Below are 20,434 nucleotides of genomic sequence, written 5' to 3'. Positions count from 1 at the left end.
ATCCTTCACATCAGCACAATGATAACAATCCAGGCATTTATTATAGTGCCTTATCACACTGACACATCACAAAACCCTTCACAGTAGAAACTGTTAACTGTGCATTTGTCGGTGGATGCAGCAGACAATTTGCACACAGCAATGACCCACAACCAGCCAGGAGTGGAATGAATAACTTAACTGGAGAATTTTTGGCTAGGAAACCTGGAGAAATTCCTTTCTCATTTTGAATCGTGCCATAGGAGCTCCATCAATACAGCACTCTCCCCAAAACTGTTGAACAGGCAGATGGGACCCCAGTTTAACATCTCACCTCCGATAATGCAGCGCTCCACCAGCACTGGTCTGGAGTGCTTTTTGTCTTTGGACTAATACTCGCTTATTTACACAGCACCATTGGCGCGAAGGAGTCTGGTATGGAGTATAAACACCAGCACTGGCTAGTTGGTCTGTTTCCGTGCCTTAATTCTGTGCAACTCAATCAAGATCAACAATGGCAGAAGCCTTAGATGAGGTCTGTTAGCCGTCCTGAGCAAAGAGAAATGTGTAAAATTGACTGGGACAGGAACCCAGAGTCAAAAATAATCAGAGAAGAAATGGGACGTGGAAAAGAAAAAGATAAATGATTCAGGGGACCAGGTCCATTGTGTTGGTGTCCACTTTTCCACTCGCTATGTCTTTTTTTTCCCCAGATACGAGGCAGTTTTAAGAAATCTGCATTTGCTATTTAAGGAAGTGAAAAGTCCGGTAGCCGAGGAATTGATCATCGCCGGTGATAATTATCACATCACCGAAAACGGGGCTTAAACTGTTCCGAGGTTAGCGTGTCCCCTGCAGGAGTGAGAATTGTAGAAATTTACAGCACCGAGGGAGGTCATTCAGCCCATTGATTCTGCACAGACACTGGAGCAAGAGGTTCATTCGTTCATTCAATCCCCCTGGCCCATCTGCCCCCATCCCGTTCCCTGGAACTCCATCCCAAAGTCTCTCTGCCTCACATTCCCCCAACCTTCAAAACCCAGCTTAAACCTATCACTTTGACCTCAGGAGTGTGGTGCTCCTGATTCAAAGCATTATTAGCCACCTTCTCCCCTCCAGCTTGGGCTCATTGTCAGCTGTGTGAAGCACTCTGAGATGCCCTTCTGTCGTAAAAGGCCCTACGTAATTGTAAAGTATTGCTGTTGTTATAAAATGAGATGGATAGTACCTTTGGGCCCAGGCCTTTGCACATTTATTCTCAATGGCTGACTTTCTTTGACTACCCCCTCTGAGCAGCTTTGCCCCATTGCATCTTCTCCAGCAATTGTAAACCTGGAGAAATGAACTCCTGGATCTATAACCTCCAAGGCCAAAGTTACTCAATAACTCTGTGAGTGATAGATGCACTTAACAATCAGTCAGAAAAGAAACAAAGAAGTAAAAACATCTGCCGAGATCTTACGTTAGAGCAGGCAGAGAGTATTGTTCAAAGCACCACAAGGTGAAGGGAGCATCTCAAGAGTGCATTATCAGCACAGCTTCCATTCTCAAGAAGAGCAAGCACTGCATATCCGGCGAAACACTCAACCCGGCATAACGAATGTCTGCATTCATTGTTCTGGCCTCTGAAGTCTTTGCGTAACCTTATCAGCACCTCTCGCCATCATAATAATCATCTTACATTTGGTATAGCACCTTTCACATTGGGAGGACGTCTCAAAGTGTTTCATGTGACATACTGTAAAGTGTAGCGAGTGGATGTTTTGTAGACATACGTGACAGCTCAATTTGCGCACAGAATGCCCCACAAAGAACTATGGATGTTTTTATCTGAGGCAATTCCTGTTAAAACACTTGAGACAAGGTGAGGTACGGAGCATTAAGTCCATAACGTCAATCTCCCAGTGTCAACTGGCGATTCTGGATACCAACCGAGATATCTAAAGCGTTGTCATCACAGGGCAGTCAAGACACCCCAGTGTTAGGTTAGAATGGGGGGCTTTGGGGGGGGGGGAACAAGGGAGATCAAAAGCACGGTCAAAGTGGACGGTCTTGAGGTGGGTCTTGAATGTGGCGAGCGAGGGCGCTCAAATGAAAATGAGGACGCTCACACACACCGGTCCTCTGGACATCTAAATTCAGTTAAACTCAATACAATTAAATACTTCTAAATACAATTAACGTCACTCCTCCGCATGTTTCACTTGGTCAAAAATTTGTCACTGTAGAACAAAAATGGGGGTAACAGGACTTTGTGAATACCCTGTACACTCTTTTTAAAGGCACCTCTAAGAGGAGCTGTGAGGGATACGTGCACTGCCAACTCCTAAAAGCAGGGGATCTCTCTTGAAACCTGCAAATTAGATACTCTCCAACAAGCTCAGAAACACAGAGAATTTACAGGGATTTAGGAAGAGAGGAACTCAGGAAAGGAAGGCTTCTCAGATCACCGAGCCTGCCCTTACCTGTTCCATGACACCACACCGCTATTTCACTGCTTTCTCAACATTTCCAATAATAGTTCTACTCCCAAAAGCATCTGTGCAACACAAAGGCTAATCACTGGACTACACTGTTTCAAAAACTTCTCTCAATATGGGTGAACCTACCCACTACACCCACCATTTCCTTCCCCCCGAAGACAATAAAAGACACCTTTGTATTTCCTGATGCTTGATCCTTTCAAACGTTTCTGATCAGGGCCTGCGGATTATCAAACGGATTTTGTATCATAGGGATTACAAGGCTCATTTCTTGCTTGTTCAGGTGCTGAACTGTGACTGTGGCTGATCTCCACCTGGGTAACTTCAATTGCTGATGCTGTTGCCAACTAGAAACCACTGCATTCCTTCCTCCTTGAACTGAGGTTGTGCGGCTCCCAGTCTTTATTACTAATAACTTTATATCTGTCAGACCTGGTGCTCTAACAGACTCCAATACATTGGTGTCAGCCTGGCTCAGATGGTAGCACCCTTGCCTCTGAATCTGAAGGTTGCGGGTTCCAGCTCCACATTGGGTCTTTGAACTCACATTGACCAGGCTGACAGTCCAATGCATTGATGCATTGTTGGGGCTGTGGTCATTTGGATGAGATGTTAAACCAAGGTCATATTTGTGCCTGTTCAGCTTAAAGAACCCACCACGGCATTACTCTAAAACAGGAAAGAGTTTCTCCTGGTGTCCTGGCCAACAATTCCCCCAGATAGAATTGCTCATTCACTTCATGCATCTTCGTGGGATATTCATATGTGCAAATTGGCTGCCGCATTCGTCTACAAAACACAGTCACTACATTTCACACCTATTAAGCACTTTAAGACATCCTCCTGCTGTGAAAGGCGCTTTATCAAATGCAAGGATTATTATTTTTCTCATTAATATCATTTCACTGAGCTAATCTGCCCACCAAACAAATTAATCTAAGTACCTTTTGTTGGAGCCAAAAAAAGGATTTGCCTCTCTGAATATTTATCACATCAATCTATCAGAGCCACGCACTAACTTGAAAACACATTTGGTTCTTATTGTATGTGATACTTTATAACTGTCAGACCTGGTGCTTTAACACACTTGGGACTCTATTGCTCATGCATTATTCGGTCAGTTCCATTCAATGTATAAATATCATACTCAAAGGGACCCCCATCATGTATCCTCGGTGGATGTCACTCTGATTAGATTAGACAGGTGAACCGCAGGGCTTACAGCTAATACAAATCAATACAACTACTAAAGGATTACAGCCGTTGGTCAGTCTTCACTGCTTCTGCCTTACCAAAGCCCGATATGGATTCCAATGATATTTTATGGCTGTGTGTTAGCCTGGTTCAGTTGGTAGTACTCTCACCTCTGAATCAGAAGGCTGTATGTTCAAGACCCCACGTCAGGACTCGGAACTTTTATAGTCTAGGATGGCACTCCAATGCAGTGCTGGAGGTGTGCTGCATTGTTTGAGATGCTGCCCTTTAGATAAGACGTTAAACTGAGGCCCCCGCCTTCTGAAACTCTCTTCCCAAATCTCTCTACTTCAGCTTTCTAAACCAGTCTAAAAAACAATCTCTTTGACTGCATTTTCGACCACCGATCCCGAGTCGTTTGATATTGGCTTGTGATGGGAGGGGAAAGAGGACTAAAAGAGCAGTGAAAGCGACAGGTTAGTCTTGAGATGGACATCAAAATAAGACGTTTTGAACTGTTAACAATAATGATCTTTTGCATTTGATATAGCACCGTATCACATCGTCGAGATGTCTCAAAGCACTTCACAAAGTATACAGTAAAGTGGATTGACTGTGTACTTTATTGGCAAAACGCAGCAGCCAGTTTGTGCACAGCAATATCCCACAGACAGCCATGGAGTGAGTGATCAGTTTTATTTGGAGGATGGTTAGCCAGAACACTGAAAGCAGAGGAAGACTTCTCGTGAAAAACGTTGGTTACTACATGGACGATGTATAATGATGTATGTGTTTTCCACACTGGGATGACTAGGAGGATGACTGGCAGCCTTATTCCCCAGTGACCTTTGTGAGACATCTCGAAAACATGATAAGGCGCGATATCCAATGTAAGGGTTATTTAACCGATCTTGTAAATCATGCTTGGCCATTTCTGTTTATCCTTATTATGTAATTGCAGTTTAGATCATCCCGTAGACGCAGATTCTAAGTGTTTTTCAGTGATGGGTCAGTGAGACCAATAAGACTTGAATGGATGTTAAGTACACCAAGAAAAGTAACTTCCAAAAATAACTACTTTCTGCAGGAGTTGGACATTTTGTTCACGAGATATTTTGTCAAGGCATTTCTGAATTGTATTATTAACAGTGCCATTTGCATCAATGATTATAGGAACTTATACTGCCACATGCATCCACATCCAATTTGTGGATTAACATACTTTCTGATCTTCTCTAGTTCCTTATTTTGTATGTTGTAGTCACTTGAAATGACCACATGATTGATACTCCACGTACAATCTAGATGTTTTATTATGATGATATCTGGTTCATGTCGTAATACTGTTGTATCTGTATGCACTTGTGAGTCCCAGATTATTGTGTAGTTACCTTTTGATGTCACGTTTGCTGGTTGATGTTCATAGCAGTTGGTCTTTATGTCAATGTCAAAGTTTACAAATTATCCATTGGATATATTTAGCTACATTATGTTGACCACCATCGGCAGTTGGGGCTATAGCCTCTCTATCTCCACCCTTTCGAACTCCATCCCACAGTCCTTTTGCCTCACCCCCTCCCTTGCCTCCTTCAAGGCCCTTCTCAAGACACTCATCTTCAACCATGCCTTTGGTCACCCTCCTACCCCTACTCTCTTTGCCCTCCACCCAGCTCAGGTCCAAATCACTGACCATCCAATGCTTCCCAACGGGAAAGAAGCTGTACAAATGTAATTTGTTGTTGGTGATTCAAATTATTATATTGTTATTATTAATTATTATTACTACTGACCCTGAAAGACTTTCTGCTTGCTTTCAAGAGCCCAATCTCTCCAATTTGCAGCATCTCACATAAATGATCCTCATCACCACGAGGGTCTAAAGCCAGAGGGAACAACCTATCCGAGATTCAGTGTGAGTGACAGCAGGAGAAACGACAGTAGGTTCAGTGCTATCACTGGAGAAGAAGTGCATGTGTCAGCAAAGGGGATCAGCAAGAGTGAAAGTGGGAATGTTGCCATGAGGTGGCAGTTTAAGAGGCAGCAGATACATCATTACATGTGTCAGGCTGAGGAGAGGCAGCATTAAGAGCAATCGGAGAGTCTGCGGCTGAACGTAGAGGAAGCCGGCGGAGAACAGCAGTGACATTTCTTGATGGACCTGTCTGGTCGTAGCAGACAGGATCATCAAAGTCCTCATGGAAAGTGCTGGGAGATCGTTTAACATTAGTGCGTGCAAAAAAAAAGGTCTTCCTTCCTTTCATATGTTTAGGAAGAACTAAGCTTCTTCATTACAAGAGATGGTATTCCTATTGCGAGAGAGATGCAATAAAGCTAGGAAGACCAGATAAACACTGACACTGGAACTCAAACCATTTTCAAACTGAAAGCTTGAGGCCACTTCTTTGTGCTGCAAAAGCCATTATAATAATCCTTACATTTGATACAGCGCCTTTCACGAATCATATGGATTGGAGGAGATGGCTGATAATGAGTTACAGGGCTATGACATGAGAGAGGGAGGAGGGAGAGAAGAGTGAGGGGGAGAGGGATAGACAGCGAGAGAGACAGACAGAGAGAGAGACAGATGGAGAAGGGGGGGGGACAGGGAGAGAGAGAGACAGAGAAAGAGTGAGAAAAAATATGAGAGAGAGTGAATGAGAGTATGAGAGAGAGAAAGAGAGCAAGATGATAAACTGAGAATTTCTGCAGGAATGTCTGGCCCTCAATAGCCTTAAAAAGTAATTTAATCTTTTGAAAAAAATCCATTGATGGCATTTCCTCCTTTCCTTAATTCGCACGCATAGAAAATAAATCAAACTTCTTGGCATCAAACTTGGCGCCCCCACATCAAAAGACTTGATAAGCTTTGTGCCCTGGCCATCAATCCCCCAAATGATATATTTATATATTAATATATATTATTATATAATAAAATACAAAATATTTATATATGTATAAAAATAGGTCACTAACTTCATGACTGGGTGCAAATTGACTGCCTCGTTCACCAACAATACTATGTATAAAAGTATAACACAATTTACATTTCACATCGGGAGGATGTCTCAAAGCTAATACGCTGCTAAATACAAAAATACAAAATACAGTCACTACTTACTTTATAGTATATCCTATGAAACACTTTGAGATGTCCTCCCAACGAGAAAGTTACTGTAACAAATATAAAGATTATTTTATTACAAAGTCCTGATGAGACCTAAAATTCCTTTCAGTCCTAGCCTGAAAGACCTTTATTTGCTTTTTGGGGGGGCAAAGTTCTTAAAATCAAAATAATAATAATCCTTGCATTTGATATAGCGCTTTTCACATCTTCGAAACATCTCAAAGCGCTTCACAGAATATTCTGTAAAGTGAATTGACTGTATATTTTGTCGGCGAAATGCGGCAGCAAATTGCAGACAGCAGTGTCCCACAAACAGTCGTGGATTGAGTGACTAAATTATAAAAAAAAATTCTTGAGGGATTATTATCAGGTGTGTGGAGTAAGGAAACTTGCCCAAGGTAGCTCCTGCTGGGTATCAAACCCAGGTCTCTCACTTGCGAGGCGAGTGCTCTAAGCACTGAGCTGTAGGACTCCGACTGAATTTGGTTGGTTCTCTTAAGAAGTGCCAAAAAAAAAGCTTGTAAGTCAATACAGCATTTAAGAATTTTCCACAATCTTGAACGGTGTTAAATGTTTAAGAAAAAATGATCTACTCAAGCTAAGTCTAAGTGGAATTTAGGGGCCGCAGGAGCTCAGATTGAATCACGATGGCTGAGTCATGCCAGCAGTGAGCTCAAACACTATTTGGAGATAATAATAATACAGATCTAATTGTGATAATTTGCTGATATTATTCCCTCTGATTTAGAGGAAATAAATGCATCTTCTCAATACAGTTCAAGTGCTGCGACTGTTCAAGTGGTCATTAGTGCAATGTAATTGTGTAAATAATAGGTTTCATTGATAGATCTTTTACTGCAAATACATTACTGCGAGGGGAGTTACTCCAAAAAGGGAAATTAATTTGGATTATCGTGATCAAGATTACTCAATCTTTAGAGGGTTTTGTTTGTACAGAGGAAACCCCTCGCATCATTTAAAATGTTCTTGGACACTGTTTAAATATCATCTCTTCTTTCCAATGGTCGCTCTGGGACCCTAACCCTGCTGTTGTTGTAGCTGTTGTTGTCACCACACCTGCCACTGTGACATTTGGCACAATGAACCCAGTGTAGTAACAGTCTTTGCAGCCTTTGCATTTGATATCGCACCTTATCACCTTGTCGGAATGTCTCAAAGTGCATCACAGAGGATTCTGGAAAGGGTAGTGACTGTGGTATTTTATAGGCAAATGAGGCAACCAGTAATGCACACAGTAATGTCCTACAAACAGTCATAAAGTGAATTTTTATTATTAGGGGCAACTGTTGACCAGGGCAAACTCTCTTCTCTTATTGAATAGCTTCTGTTTCCCCGAGTCTCTCTCTCTCTCTCTTCCACCTGTGTCTCCAGGTCTCTCCCTCCCCTCTTCCCTGGCTCTCTCTGTCAAATCATCTGCCACCACAATAGTAAACACTTCTAAAGGCAAAAAAAATGCAGTCAGAATCCAGCTATATTCACCGACAATTATCACCTCAACTACCAGAAACAAGCTACTTGACCTCTGCGACAGCAATGGCCCCCTCTTTACAAACAGCACCGAGTGGAAAATGGAATCAAATATACTGCAGAAAATAAATTATCTACAGAGGCTCCGCACATGCTTGTAAAGCCATTTACAAAATTGCTAATTGTGTTCCTAGGCAAAAAATAAGCCCAGAATTGCAGATCGTCAACCTGGTTAGAACAATATTAGCACAGAAGATGCTTTTAGAGCAGCTCAAAACGCCTCACAACGTGAAGAGCCCGACAAGGAAACAATGATATTTGGCATTAGGTGTCACGTGCAAACCAAGTGTAAACGCAAGTGGACAGAGGGAGTCACAAGTGTCCTTGATTATGTACTTTACAAGTAATTGGATTTCCTCATTATTTCACTAACAGCTCAGGAAGTGTGCGATGAGCACTGTTGGAGCAGGACAGGAGGCCTAAGTTAGAAAGAGCGAGAATGCTTCACGGATATAGTCACATAGTTCACAATATGATTAATGTTTTGCCTGCCTTATTTAACACATGATCTGAAACTCCGCAAACATTACATTCAGCCTGGCTCAATTGGTCACACTCTCGCCTCCGAGTTAGAAGGTTGTGGGTTCAAGCCCCGTGTCAAGACTCTGGACTCAGTTATTAATTATTAAGCACTGTACAGTATCATATGGGTTGTTTTGATTTGTTTTCTGCTAAAAGGTGCATCTACGTTGATTTAAACTGGCTGTTTGTGAGGTATTGCTGCGCGCAAATTGAACAAATACAGTCACTACACTTTGACTTCTAGATGATGCGATACGGCCCTATCTCAATTGCTTATTATTATTAGAATAAGAAGGTTCCTCATTATTTTTGTACTTCTCCCATTCCATTTCTTTTAATAATAATAGATAATGATAATAATTCCTCCTCATGTTGTATCTCTAGGTTTCTTCATAGCTTACCAATAATGATCTGGCACCACTGCTTCAGGTTGCCATGCCTTCCACATTCACATCCTGTGTTGTATTTGTTATTTGCTCAATCCTGATAAAAAGATCAAACAAAATATAAACCTCAGTCACATGAAAGGGCAGGTTATCAGTTTGGTCGGGTCATGGCTTCATAAATACCTGGCTTTTCTCGGTAAACATCTGATCCAAAGTACATCAAGCACAAGTTGTTCTCGCTCTCTTATATATATATATATGATATATATATTTCCATATGTGAGTGGCATGCATAGAACTCAGTCTGGTTTGGATACTCTTAAGCAGTGATGGGTTTTCACATGGGTTAGACACCCCGCTGAACAGAAAAAACTCTCCAACTCTCGCTCTCTTACACATCTGTGATGTTTGTTGCACTCTCCTGGGTCTGGATGAAAATAATTCTTTGATGTTCATAAAATTGGCCATTCACTTCATGGCTGTTTTGTTGGACATTGCTGTGCGTAAATTGGCTGCAGAGTCTGCCTACAATATATTTACAGTCATAAATAAATACAAAATACTTTACAGTATAAAGCACCTGTAGCATTCCCCGACTTGAAAGGTACTATATTAAATGGAAGGATTCTTATTTTTATTATTATAAAATATACCTAACTGAACTTTCCTCTATTTTCCCCTTCTCCCTCATACAATTTCAAGCACTCTGATATGCCACCTGCATGAAGAGCACTATATAAATGCAAGTTATTATTGTATTCAAATCTAGTATTTCACCCAGTGCCCTGGCCCATGACTTTGTTTGTGGGATATTGCTGTGTTCAAATTGGCTGCCACGTTCACCTACAGAATACAAAGTCATTACACTTTACAGTAAATCTTGTAAAGTGCTTTGAGATGTCCTCCTGTCATGGAAGGCACAATATCAAATGCCAGGTTTCTCATCCTCATTGCTATAAATCTTAAATGGGTAGAAAATTAAGTACTGTTCATTTTACATTTGTATAGCACTTTTCACACAGGGAGAATATATAATAATCCTTGCATTTCATATAGCGCTTTTCATGTCGGGAGGACGTCCCAAAGCGCTTCACAGAACACACTGTAAAATGAATTGACTGTATATTTGTGGGCGAAACACGGCAGCCAATTGCGCACAGCAGTGTCCCACACACAGTCGTGGATTCAGCGACCAAACAATTTATTTATTTTTTTTCTTGAGGGATTATTATCAGGTGTGTGGAGTAAGGAAACTTGCCCAAGGTTTCATCCTGCCGGGAATCAAACCCAGGTCCCTCGCTTGCGAGGCGAGTGCTCTAACCACTGAGCTACAGGACTCCGATGTCCAAAAGCTCTCAGGACTGCTGGTTGGGTTGACCAGAAAGACCAAAAGCCTTGTCTAATAGATAGGTTTTGAGATGGACTTTGATGAGGGAACAAGTCGGAGGAACTCCAGGAGGGAGTTCCAGAGAGCAGGGGCAGAATAGCTGAAGGCCTACCTGTCAATGGTGAGTTGAGTAGTCAGGGAACATGAAGCATGTTTATGATAGCTGAGCGAAGGGAGAGGCCGAAATAGTGAGGAGGTCGCGGAGATGGGGTGGGGTTGAGAAGCTGGAAGGATTAAGGTGATCAGACCAGACTGTTGTCTTCACCTCTTCATTCAGTCCATCGACTAGCATCTCATACCCATCCTGTAACTGACAACTTAAATCCCATCTCACAGTGAAGTGCCCTCACTCGCTCGTTTCTTTTGTATTTCCAACAAACTGATGTGACTTTTCCTACTTAGAATCAGAGATCAATATTAAAAAAAACACACCAGGTACTCCTTTGCAATACATACGAACTGTGATCTTCTCCCCTGCGACGCTCGGTTCAATAAATCTCAGTATCACTGCTGTCAAAAGACTGGGCGCAGTACAATCTTGGCTGCTTGTTAAATCATGTGATTCGATCGCAGGAGCTCACCTGTCTGTTTCTGTCCACCCGATATGCCCACCAGCAAAACACAACAATGAATAATGGTCAGGGACCCTCTCATTTTTATGTATCTTTGGATACAGATGAAACTGCTGAAGCTTAAACTCTCGCAATTTATAACATCAACTCCTGCTCCCGCCACACGTAACCTCTTGCAGGGTACCTCTCATCCTCCATCAACCAGGTAATGATTTTTGACAAAAGAAAAACTCACGCACACATACAAAAAAGCATCAGGTTTTTACATATAATAATCTTACATTTAACAGAACACATTATCACATCATTGAGACATCTCAAAACACTTCACAGAATATACTGTACAGTGAATTGACTGTATATTTTGTGGACGATGTATATATAAATATATTTATATGTATATAGGTGTCTCAAAACACTTCACTGGATTTTACTGTGAACTATGGCTATTGAGTATTTTGTAGGTGAACACTGGATCCAATTTCCACGCAGTAACATTCCACAAACAGCCCATGGAGCGAATGACTGATATTTTCTGGGGGGTTGTTATCCAGGACACCAGGAGAAACTCTCTTCCCTCGGTATAATACATCATTCGAAGGACGGCTCCTCCAACAATGCAGCATTTCCCCATACCTGCCCTGAAGTGTCAGCCTAGACTTTGAGCTCAAAGTCCCAATGTTGAACCTACAGCCTTCTGACTCAGAGGCAAGGTTGGCACCTGCTTAAGTTTGCTACGCAGCTAGTTCCAGTCATCAAAAAAAAACTCCCTTCCCTACATCCTCATCCGCACCAAACTCCATACGCCCATCACTCAAGTCCTCGCCAGGCTCTACCGGCTCCCAACAAATCAATTTCAAGCATCTCGCCCTCACCTACAAATCTCACCATATCCTAGAACCTCTGTATCTCTGTGATCTTCTCTTACCTTATTTCTCTGCTCAGCTCCTCCGCGAGCCTAACTCAGGCCTCCTGCGTGTGCCCGGGCCCCTCCCCCCGCCACTGGCGTCCAGGAACTCCGCCACCTTATACCCTCTCTTCCAACTGTAAATCTCACCTCAAAACCTACCTCTTGGACCACGTCTACGTTCCCTTGCTCCCTCCTCCCTTGCTCGGTGTCTGACACCATCCCCGTGAAGTGCTCCGAGGCATCGTCCTACGGGCTATATAAATAGAAGAAGTTGCTATTTTTGTCTCCTTATGAACAAGCACTGGATACTGCCAGCTCTCAGCAGTTTCTTTGCTTTGCTTGTTTTATGGTTAAATCAAACTTACTGAGCTACATCTTGCCACAGGCTGTAAGCAGCGGTAGTATTATTACAGTACATCCAGTGCTATAATGATACTGTCATTCCCCCGCTTGTTTGTAGTGGTGAAATCGGGATACTCCACAGCCTCTGATTGTTGCCTCCCAGTCACAGGCAACTGTTGAGTTGTCGGTACTATTAGCAAATCTCCACATAATTCTCACTGTTTGATTCTGGTGCTATTGTTAGTGTAGACAAACCCCATTCATATAATCAATACACCAGCCAAGATCACAACAGAGGTTCAGATAAAGTGCCTTCAGCCCATTTGATTCTATCCTTCGCATTGCAGCACCAATAACAATAATAATAATCTTTGCATTTGATATAGCGCTTTTCACATCGGGAGGACGTCCCAAAGCGCTTCACAGAACACACTGTAAAGTGAATTGACTGTATATTTGTGGGCGAACGCGGCAGCCAATTGCGCACAGCAATGTCCCACAAACAGTCGTAGATTGAAAATGACCAATTATTTATTGTTTTTGGTTTTGGAGGGATTATTATCTGCTTCTCGAACAAGTCCAATGTCCGTTTCTGACACTTTGAGCAATTAAATCACCCTTTGTGTACCGAAATGCTTCCTGGCATCAATTTTAATATTACCCTCCCTACATGTTTGACTTTACTCTGTGCACGAATTGCAAACCTTTCCAATGTAGCATAAGGAGAAACTGTTTTGTGAAAAATATAATCAAAATATATCTATGGAAATGTTCAGTCTTTTGCAGATTGCTTAGGAGCTGCAACATCCAGAGAAAACAAGTTTTGCTTTAGAAGTGTCATTAAAACAACTTAACGCTACAGAACATCTGTGAGAACATCTTAGACTTCTGCATGTGGGAAAGGCCTTCAATTCATGTGCAGAAGGCCTTTCTCATGTTTCGGCCAGAAAATATACAGTCAATTCACTTTATTCTGTGAAGTGCTTTGCGATGTTTCAAAGACATGATAAGGCCCTATAACAAATGCAAGGATTATTATAGTTATTAGGACTCATTAAGCATTTCTTCCATGGTCCATGCACAGGCACACAACAACAACAACAACAACAACAACAAGATTCCATTTATAAAGCGCCTTTCACGTCAGGAGGACGTCCCAAAGCGCTGCACAGTTGGGTCATGACCCGAGCAGGGGGGAAATGGTCAGGGTGAGGGGAGGGAAGGGAGGGAGCGAGGAGGAGGGAAATGGTCAGGGTGAGGGGAGGGAAGGGAGGGAGCGAGGAGGGGGAAGAGAATCGAGAGGGGAGCTGAAGGCTCGGTCAAAGAGAAAGGTTTTGAGACCGGCCTTGAAGGAGGAAAGGGAGGAAGCAAGGCGAAGGCACTGGGGGATGGAGTTCCAGAGCCTGGGGGCTGAGAGGCTGAAGGCCCGACCACCGATGGTAGGGCGGTTGGGGCGGGGGACGTGGAGCAGACCGGAGCCAGAGGAACGGAGGGTACGGGCAGGTAGGTGGGGGGGATAGTAGGTTGGAGAGGTAGGAGGGAGCAAGGCCGTGAATGGCCTTGTAGGTGAGGATGAGGATCTTGAAATCAATCCTCTGGGGGATGGGGAGCCAGTGGAGGCGAGCGAGGGTGGGAGTGATGTGGTCGCGAAGCCTGGTGCGGGACAGTACACGAGTTGCAGAGCAACACACACAACACACACACGAGCAGTTTCTTAGATACTCACTAACAAACAAACTGCCCAGGATGAGATGATCCTTACTGCACCTGAAAGAGCAGCCACCAAACCACTAAACCAACAAAATAAAGCATATCAATTTTTTGGAACAGGAATGAGCCATTTATTCCAATAAGCCCACTCTAGTTGGTCCCTTCCACTCTCTTCCTGGCATCTAACCTCATTCTTCAATAGCCTTTCTCCATAAATTGATCTAGTCTTTTCTTGAACCCATTTGCACGCACTTGTTTCAGTGAACTTACCTGGTAACTTATTCCATATCGGCTACTCTTTGTGCAAAATAGTTCTGTCTGAGTTCCCTATTTACTCCTCACCTTTCATGTTAAAACTGTTAGGTTCCCAGGTTGTTTAACCCTTTTGTGACTGTGAACAACTTCTGTGGATCAAAATTATGATTGCCTTCAGCACTCTGAATTCAGGTCACCTCAAACTTTCGTACATTGCAACAAGAACAATTTGCTTTTTCTTTCCTAGCCTGCTTTGTAATACCTTAGATCACTTTGTTGCTTTATCCTGTGCCACTCTCAAAGGCAATAATAACCTCTGTATGTTTGGTTATCCATTGCTGTACACAGTATTCTAGATGGAGACTAACCCATGCCTTGCACAGTAGTGATACCACCTCTTTGCCTGTGTATCCTATCATGCTGCTGATCCTACCCAGTCTTTTCGTTTTCCATTGTGGACATTCATGGCACTTACGTAGATCCATATAAATCTATTAGAAAAGAGAAGGGAGTTTTTCCCCAGTGTCCTGGCCAAAAATCCCCAAATAAAATTGATTATTAGTTTCATGGCTCTTTGTGGGATATTGCTGGGTGCAATTCGGCTGCAGCATTCGCCTACAAAATACACAGTCATTTCACAGTAAAGGGCTTTGAGATGTCCTAACATAAGGTAATATACCAAATGCAAGGATTATTATTATTATTGCATAACACGGAAACAACTAGACTCCACGAGTCTCCACCCACTCTTTACTCCGATATCTTTCTTTTCCCTTCTCCCTTATGTGCACATTGTTTCCTCTTAAATGCATCTATAGTATATACTATTGTATCTGCTTCAGGCAATAAGTTCCACATTCTTACCGCCCTCTGCGTGAAGTAGTTCCTCCTAAAATCTCTTTCAGATGCTCTAGTTTCCTTTTTTTTTGTATATCAGTTCCTAAATCTCTCGGCTGGTCAATCCTATTCACGCGCACTATTTACTATTGTCTCTTGTATATTATATTGCATTTGTCTACATTGTACTCTGGATCTGATATTGCGTAGTTGCATTTGCAGACGTTTTGAACGTTAGATTGGCTCTTTTGCTTTTGTAGAAAGTCAACTACTCATTGTTGCAGATGTGTTATTTTTGACTGCTACAATTTTATTCACAACAACAACAGCAAAATGACATTTGTATTGCACCTTTCATGTCGGGAGGACATCCCAAGGCGCTGGACAGACAGAGTTTCGGAGAAATCACATTTAGCTTAAACAGCATTTAGGAATTCTGGGCACCAAAGCAATTCCATTAGCATTTGGTTAAGAGATGTATTCAATGTATTTTACTCCCAATTTCTACAATTAAAAAAGTAACAATAATAATTCTTGCATTTGAACTTAAGAATTAGGAGCAGGAGTAGGCCATTCGGCCCCTCGAGCCTGCCCCGCCATTCAATAAGATCATGGCTGATCTATTCTAACTCCACCTACCTGCCTTATCCCCATATCCCTTAATCTACAAGAAATCTATCAATCTCAGTCTTGAATATGTTCAAGGACTGAGCATCTACAGCCCTTTGGGGTAGAGAATTCCATAAGTGATGAAGTTTTTCAACTCAGTGCGAAAGGGTTTACCCATAATTTTAAGACTGTGACCCCTGGTTATAGTTTCTCCAACCAGGGGAAAAAGTCTCCCAACTATCTATTTTGTCATGCCTCTTAATAATCTTATAGGTTTCTAAAATATCACCTCTCATTCTTCTATATTCTAGAGAATATAGGCCTAAATTGCTCAACCTATCCTCTTAACTTATCCCCTTCATCCCTGGTACCAACCTACTGAATCTACATTGTACCCTCTCCAAGGCAAGTACATCCTTTCTTAAATAAGGAGACCGAAACTGCACACAATACTCTAGGTGCGGTCTCACCAAGGCCTTATATAGTTGCAGCAAGACTTCCCTACTCATATTCTAACCCTTTTGTAACAAATTCCAAAATACTGTTAGCCTTCCTAATTGCTTGCTGTACCTGCAAACTAGCTTGTTGTGACTGGTATACAAGGACACCCAAGTCCCTCTGAATGCTAACACTATCTAGTCTCCCCTTCTAAAAAATAATCTGCTCTACTGTTTTTGCCACCTAGGTGGATGACCTCACACTTCCCTACATTATACTTCATCTGCCACCTATTTGCCAACTCACTTAGCCTATCTATATCTTGTTGCATTTTTTTTAATGTCATCCTCGATGTTACTCTCCCTCCTAGTTTATTGTCATCTGCGAATTTGGATACATTAAGTTCGATGTCCTCATCTAGATCGTTGATGTAGATTGTAAATAGTTGAGGCCCAAGCACTGATCCTTGTGTCACTCCACTAGTCACATCCCGCCAATCTGAGAAGGACCCACTTATCCCTATTCTTTGTTTTCTTGCCGTTACATTTGATATAGCACCTTACTGCATTGAAATGTCCCAGAGCACTTCACAGCATATTTTGTAAAGTGGAATAAGTGTGAATTTATGGGAGAAACACGGCAGCCAATTGCGCACAGCAGTGTCCCACAAACAGTCATGAATTGAGTGACCATATTTTTTTTGGAGTGATTATTACCCACGGTAAGCGATCCACTAATCAACTAACAACCGGGTTCCTACTTACTGCTTGGTAAACCGAGGTGTGTGGAGTAACCTCCACACACCTCTGTTTACATGGGGCAATTTCAGGAGATATACCAGGATGAATTTCTTTACCCAGAGGGTAATTAACAACCAGAATGGGATTACCAAGAAGGGTGCTTGAGGCCAAGACATTGGACATATTTAAAAAAAAACAGTTCAATCCTGTGATGAGGGGAAATGGAGGGTAGTGATCTGGGAGAGTGAGATCAAATGAGCCCTCTTCATCCAAACCAACCTTGTGATCTTGCGAGCTGATGTCTAAATGGTCAGTGTACAGTTCCCACGTCCTGTGCCTTGACCTTTTCTTTGAAACCGTTTGCCATTTACCAATCCTCAGGAATCTGTCCTGACATTTTTGAAATGAGAGTTAAAGACTTGCTGATTTCTGTCCCCACTCACGAACACATGTTGTGTGGCCCTGGTGCCTTGCCTCGCTTTAAGACAATCTAACCTTTCATAAAACCGTTTCTATCATTATCCACACATTGCACAGTTCCTCCTCTACTGCTTTCCCTGAAAATCTAATCCCCTACTTAGGCAAATCTCCATCCTCTTACTCTATAAAGACAGATACAAAGTCACTGTTTAACAGCTCTGCTATTTCCTTATCCCCCAGTTTCAGCTTGACATTACTATTTGTAAGTGAACCAGTGTTTTCTTTTACCCTTTGTCCACTAGATATAAATAAATAATAATCCTTGCTTTTGATTTACTGCCTCATCATGTTGAAGTGTTTCAAAACACTTCAATGAGTTTTCTTTAAAGTGTAGTAATTGTGAATTTGAAGGTATTGCACAACAATATCCCACAAACAGAATGGAGGGAGTTGTTGATTTTAACGTCTAATCCAAGGGACAGCACCTCCACCAATCCAGCGCTTCCCCAGCCATCACTGCACAAGCACAAAATCCTGACATGGGGCTTGAACCGTAAAAAACCTTCCTCTTCGACTATGATTTCAATCGTCCTCCTATCCTCACCCCACATTGCCCTCCAACCCCTCGATTCCAACCCCCTGCTCATGTGCAAACCGTCAATTGTCCAAGTGCCTTAGGACGTCCTCTTGAAGCGAAAGATGCAATTTGTTGGTGTTGAACCTACAACGTTCAGACCCAGAGATGAGAGCGACCAACTGAACCAGGCTGACACCTTCAACATATGGTATGTTTAAAATAAATAACATTGTCTTGGGTGAAGGCCAAAACCTCCATTGCATTGGAAGGTAATGTCTCTGTCTATAATTGGAAGATTACCCCCATTCTGATTTTGTACTTTTATTTTTTTTAAAAACTCCCTGTCTCTAACTCTTAAATAGTTGTACTAGACTTAATGTTTGCTGCTGTCGCTTATGTATGCAGTCTTATTTCAGCAACTCAATTTTAACTCTTGTTGCAATTCTGTACATTTTTACAAACATAAAGATTATAAGTTTGTGATCAACTGTCCCCTCTTCCTACCATGCCAGGTGGTCACCCATTCACTCTCCTTCTGAGCCCTCAGTTGTGGGGTGAACACCTCCTGAAACGTTCAATCCATGAACTCTTCAGCCTCCCGTACGCTTTGCAATGACACGAGCCTCTCCTCGAGCTCAGAAATTCTGAGCTCAAGCTCGAGCCGCCAGAGACACTTCCTACACGTGTTTGTCCAGGGCACACAAAGCATCCTGGAGTTCCCACGTGACGCATATTGTGCATGCAACTGGTCTCAGCTGCCCTGCTATATTTCTAGGCATGTTTTATATTGTTTTAACATAAATATTATATAATTATGCAACTCTTTCCCCCTCTCCATCGAATTCCCACTCTCATCAAATTCCTTAACAGATGTCTCACTCTGTTTCAACTCACTCAGTTCCCTCCTCACACTGCTGGGCTCTCTGCTCAAGTTGCTGGTCTCTCTACTCAAATCAGCAGAAGAAGCAGATGCGATGCACTGAACCAGTGCAAAATCCAACACAAACCACTAAACAATCAGCCACTAAAGCCACCAGTAAATAGATACAAATCACTAAACTACCAGAATCCAGAGAGGGAAAGGAAAAAAAACAGACCACAAACCCACTGCAAGATGGGAAAAAAAAACCTTCTAAACAGTCGATGAAAAAGCTAGACTTTGTGAAAGGGGTTCCTTTTTTAGAAGTCGGCCTCAAAACTCTGACCTCTCCTGTGGTTCTGACATGAATGCGATAGGAAAAGGAAGGTATTGAAAATTCATACAGGAGTATGAGTGCAGCTCCTCAGCTCATGCACATCCAGGATTTAAGTTAGTCAAAACCGGACTGAATGTTTCCATCAGTCAGACAATCTAATATGAACCAAGTCAGTTTGGGAATTTTTTATAAAAATTTTTTTTTAAAGGCATGAAAAGTTCACGACTTAATAATAAACTCAAACAAGTAGATTTATTGGAAACAATAAACTTGTTTTTTTTTCTTATGTGGAGTGCAGAGCATTGTCAGAGGTGCTGTCCTTCAGATGAGATGTCAAACTGAGGTGTTGCCTGCCTGTTCGGGTGGTACCATTCGAAAAGAGAGGAGGCGGGAGCAAGGGTTGGGTGGGGGTTGACAGCCAATTGCGTATTTCAAATGAAACACCGTGACTTGAAACTAATAATGTGTGCGTTTGTCAATAGCAGTGACAATGCACTTAGAGCCCATCATGTCACAAACTGGGCTGGCAACAAACAAAACAGGAGGAAAGAAACACTAAGGCTGCCTAATGTTTGCGATCCCAAAAAACAAAGCAAAGTGACTGCTTTTTTCTTTTCTTCTCACTTTTCTTCATCATTTTTTTTGCCAAGGTTTCTGTATTGTTCATCTGATCTTTTGTTTATTCCTTTTTGTTGTCCCATTAATGTCTTGAACTTACAAGTTGGTACCAGCTAAGCCTCCAAACTGCTGCAGAGTTAGAGAAAACCAATCTGGGTAGGAATCAAGCGATATATTTGAGGGTGGCAGTAGATAATGCCTCAAACTGTTATTCTGTACCTATTGCTAGAGTTGTTGGATAATTTAATAGGTAATGTCTATTACTGAGGTGATACAATACCACCTTTTGACCCTGAAGTATAGACTGTTCTAAGTCACAAAATCCTTCTAAATATATTTACTGTGGTGTCTCTCACCGTATATATGTAATATATTACATACTACATACACAACATTATATATTATGCACGATTTCAAATGTATTCATTTGATATAGCGCCTTATCACATCGTCAAGACATCTCAAAGCACTTCACTGGATACACTGTCAGGTGGTTTGACTGTATTTTGTGGGTGAATATTACATGTATAATATATAATGCACACACATCATACATTTATATAGTGCCTTTCACATTGGCAGGACGT

Source organism: Callorhinchus milii, unplaced genomic scaffold, assembly GCF_018977255.1.
Source record: "Callorhinchus milii isolate IMCB2004 unplaced genomic scaffold, IMCB_Cmil_1.0 Scaffold3, whole genome shotgun sequence".
NCBI lineage: Eukaryota > Metazoa > Chordata > Chondrichthyes > Chimaeriformes > Callorhinchidae > Callorhinchus > Callorhinchus milii.
This window is presented reverse-complemented; position numbering follows the sequence as displayed.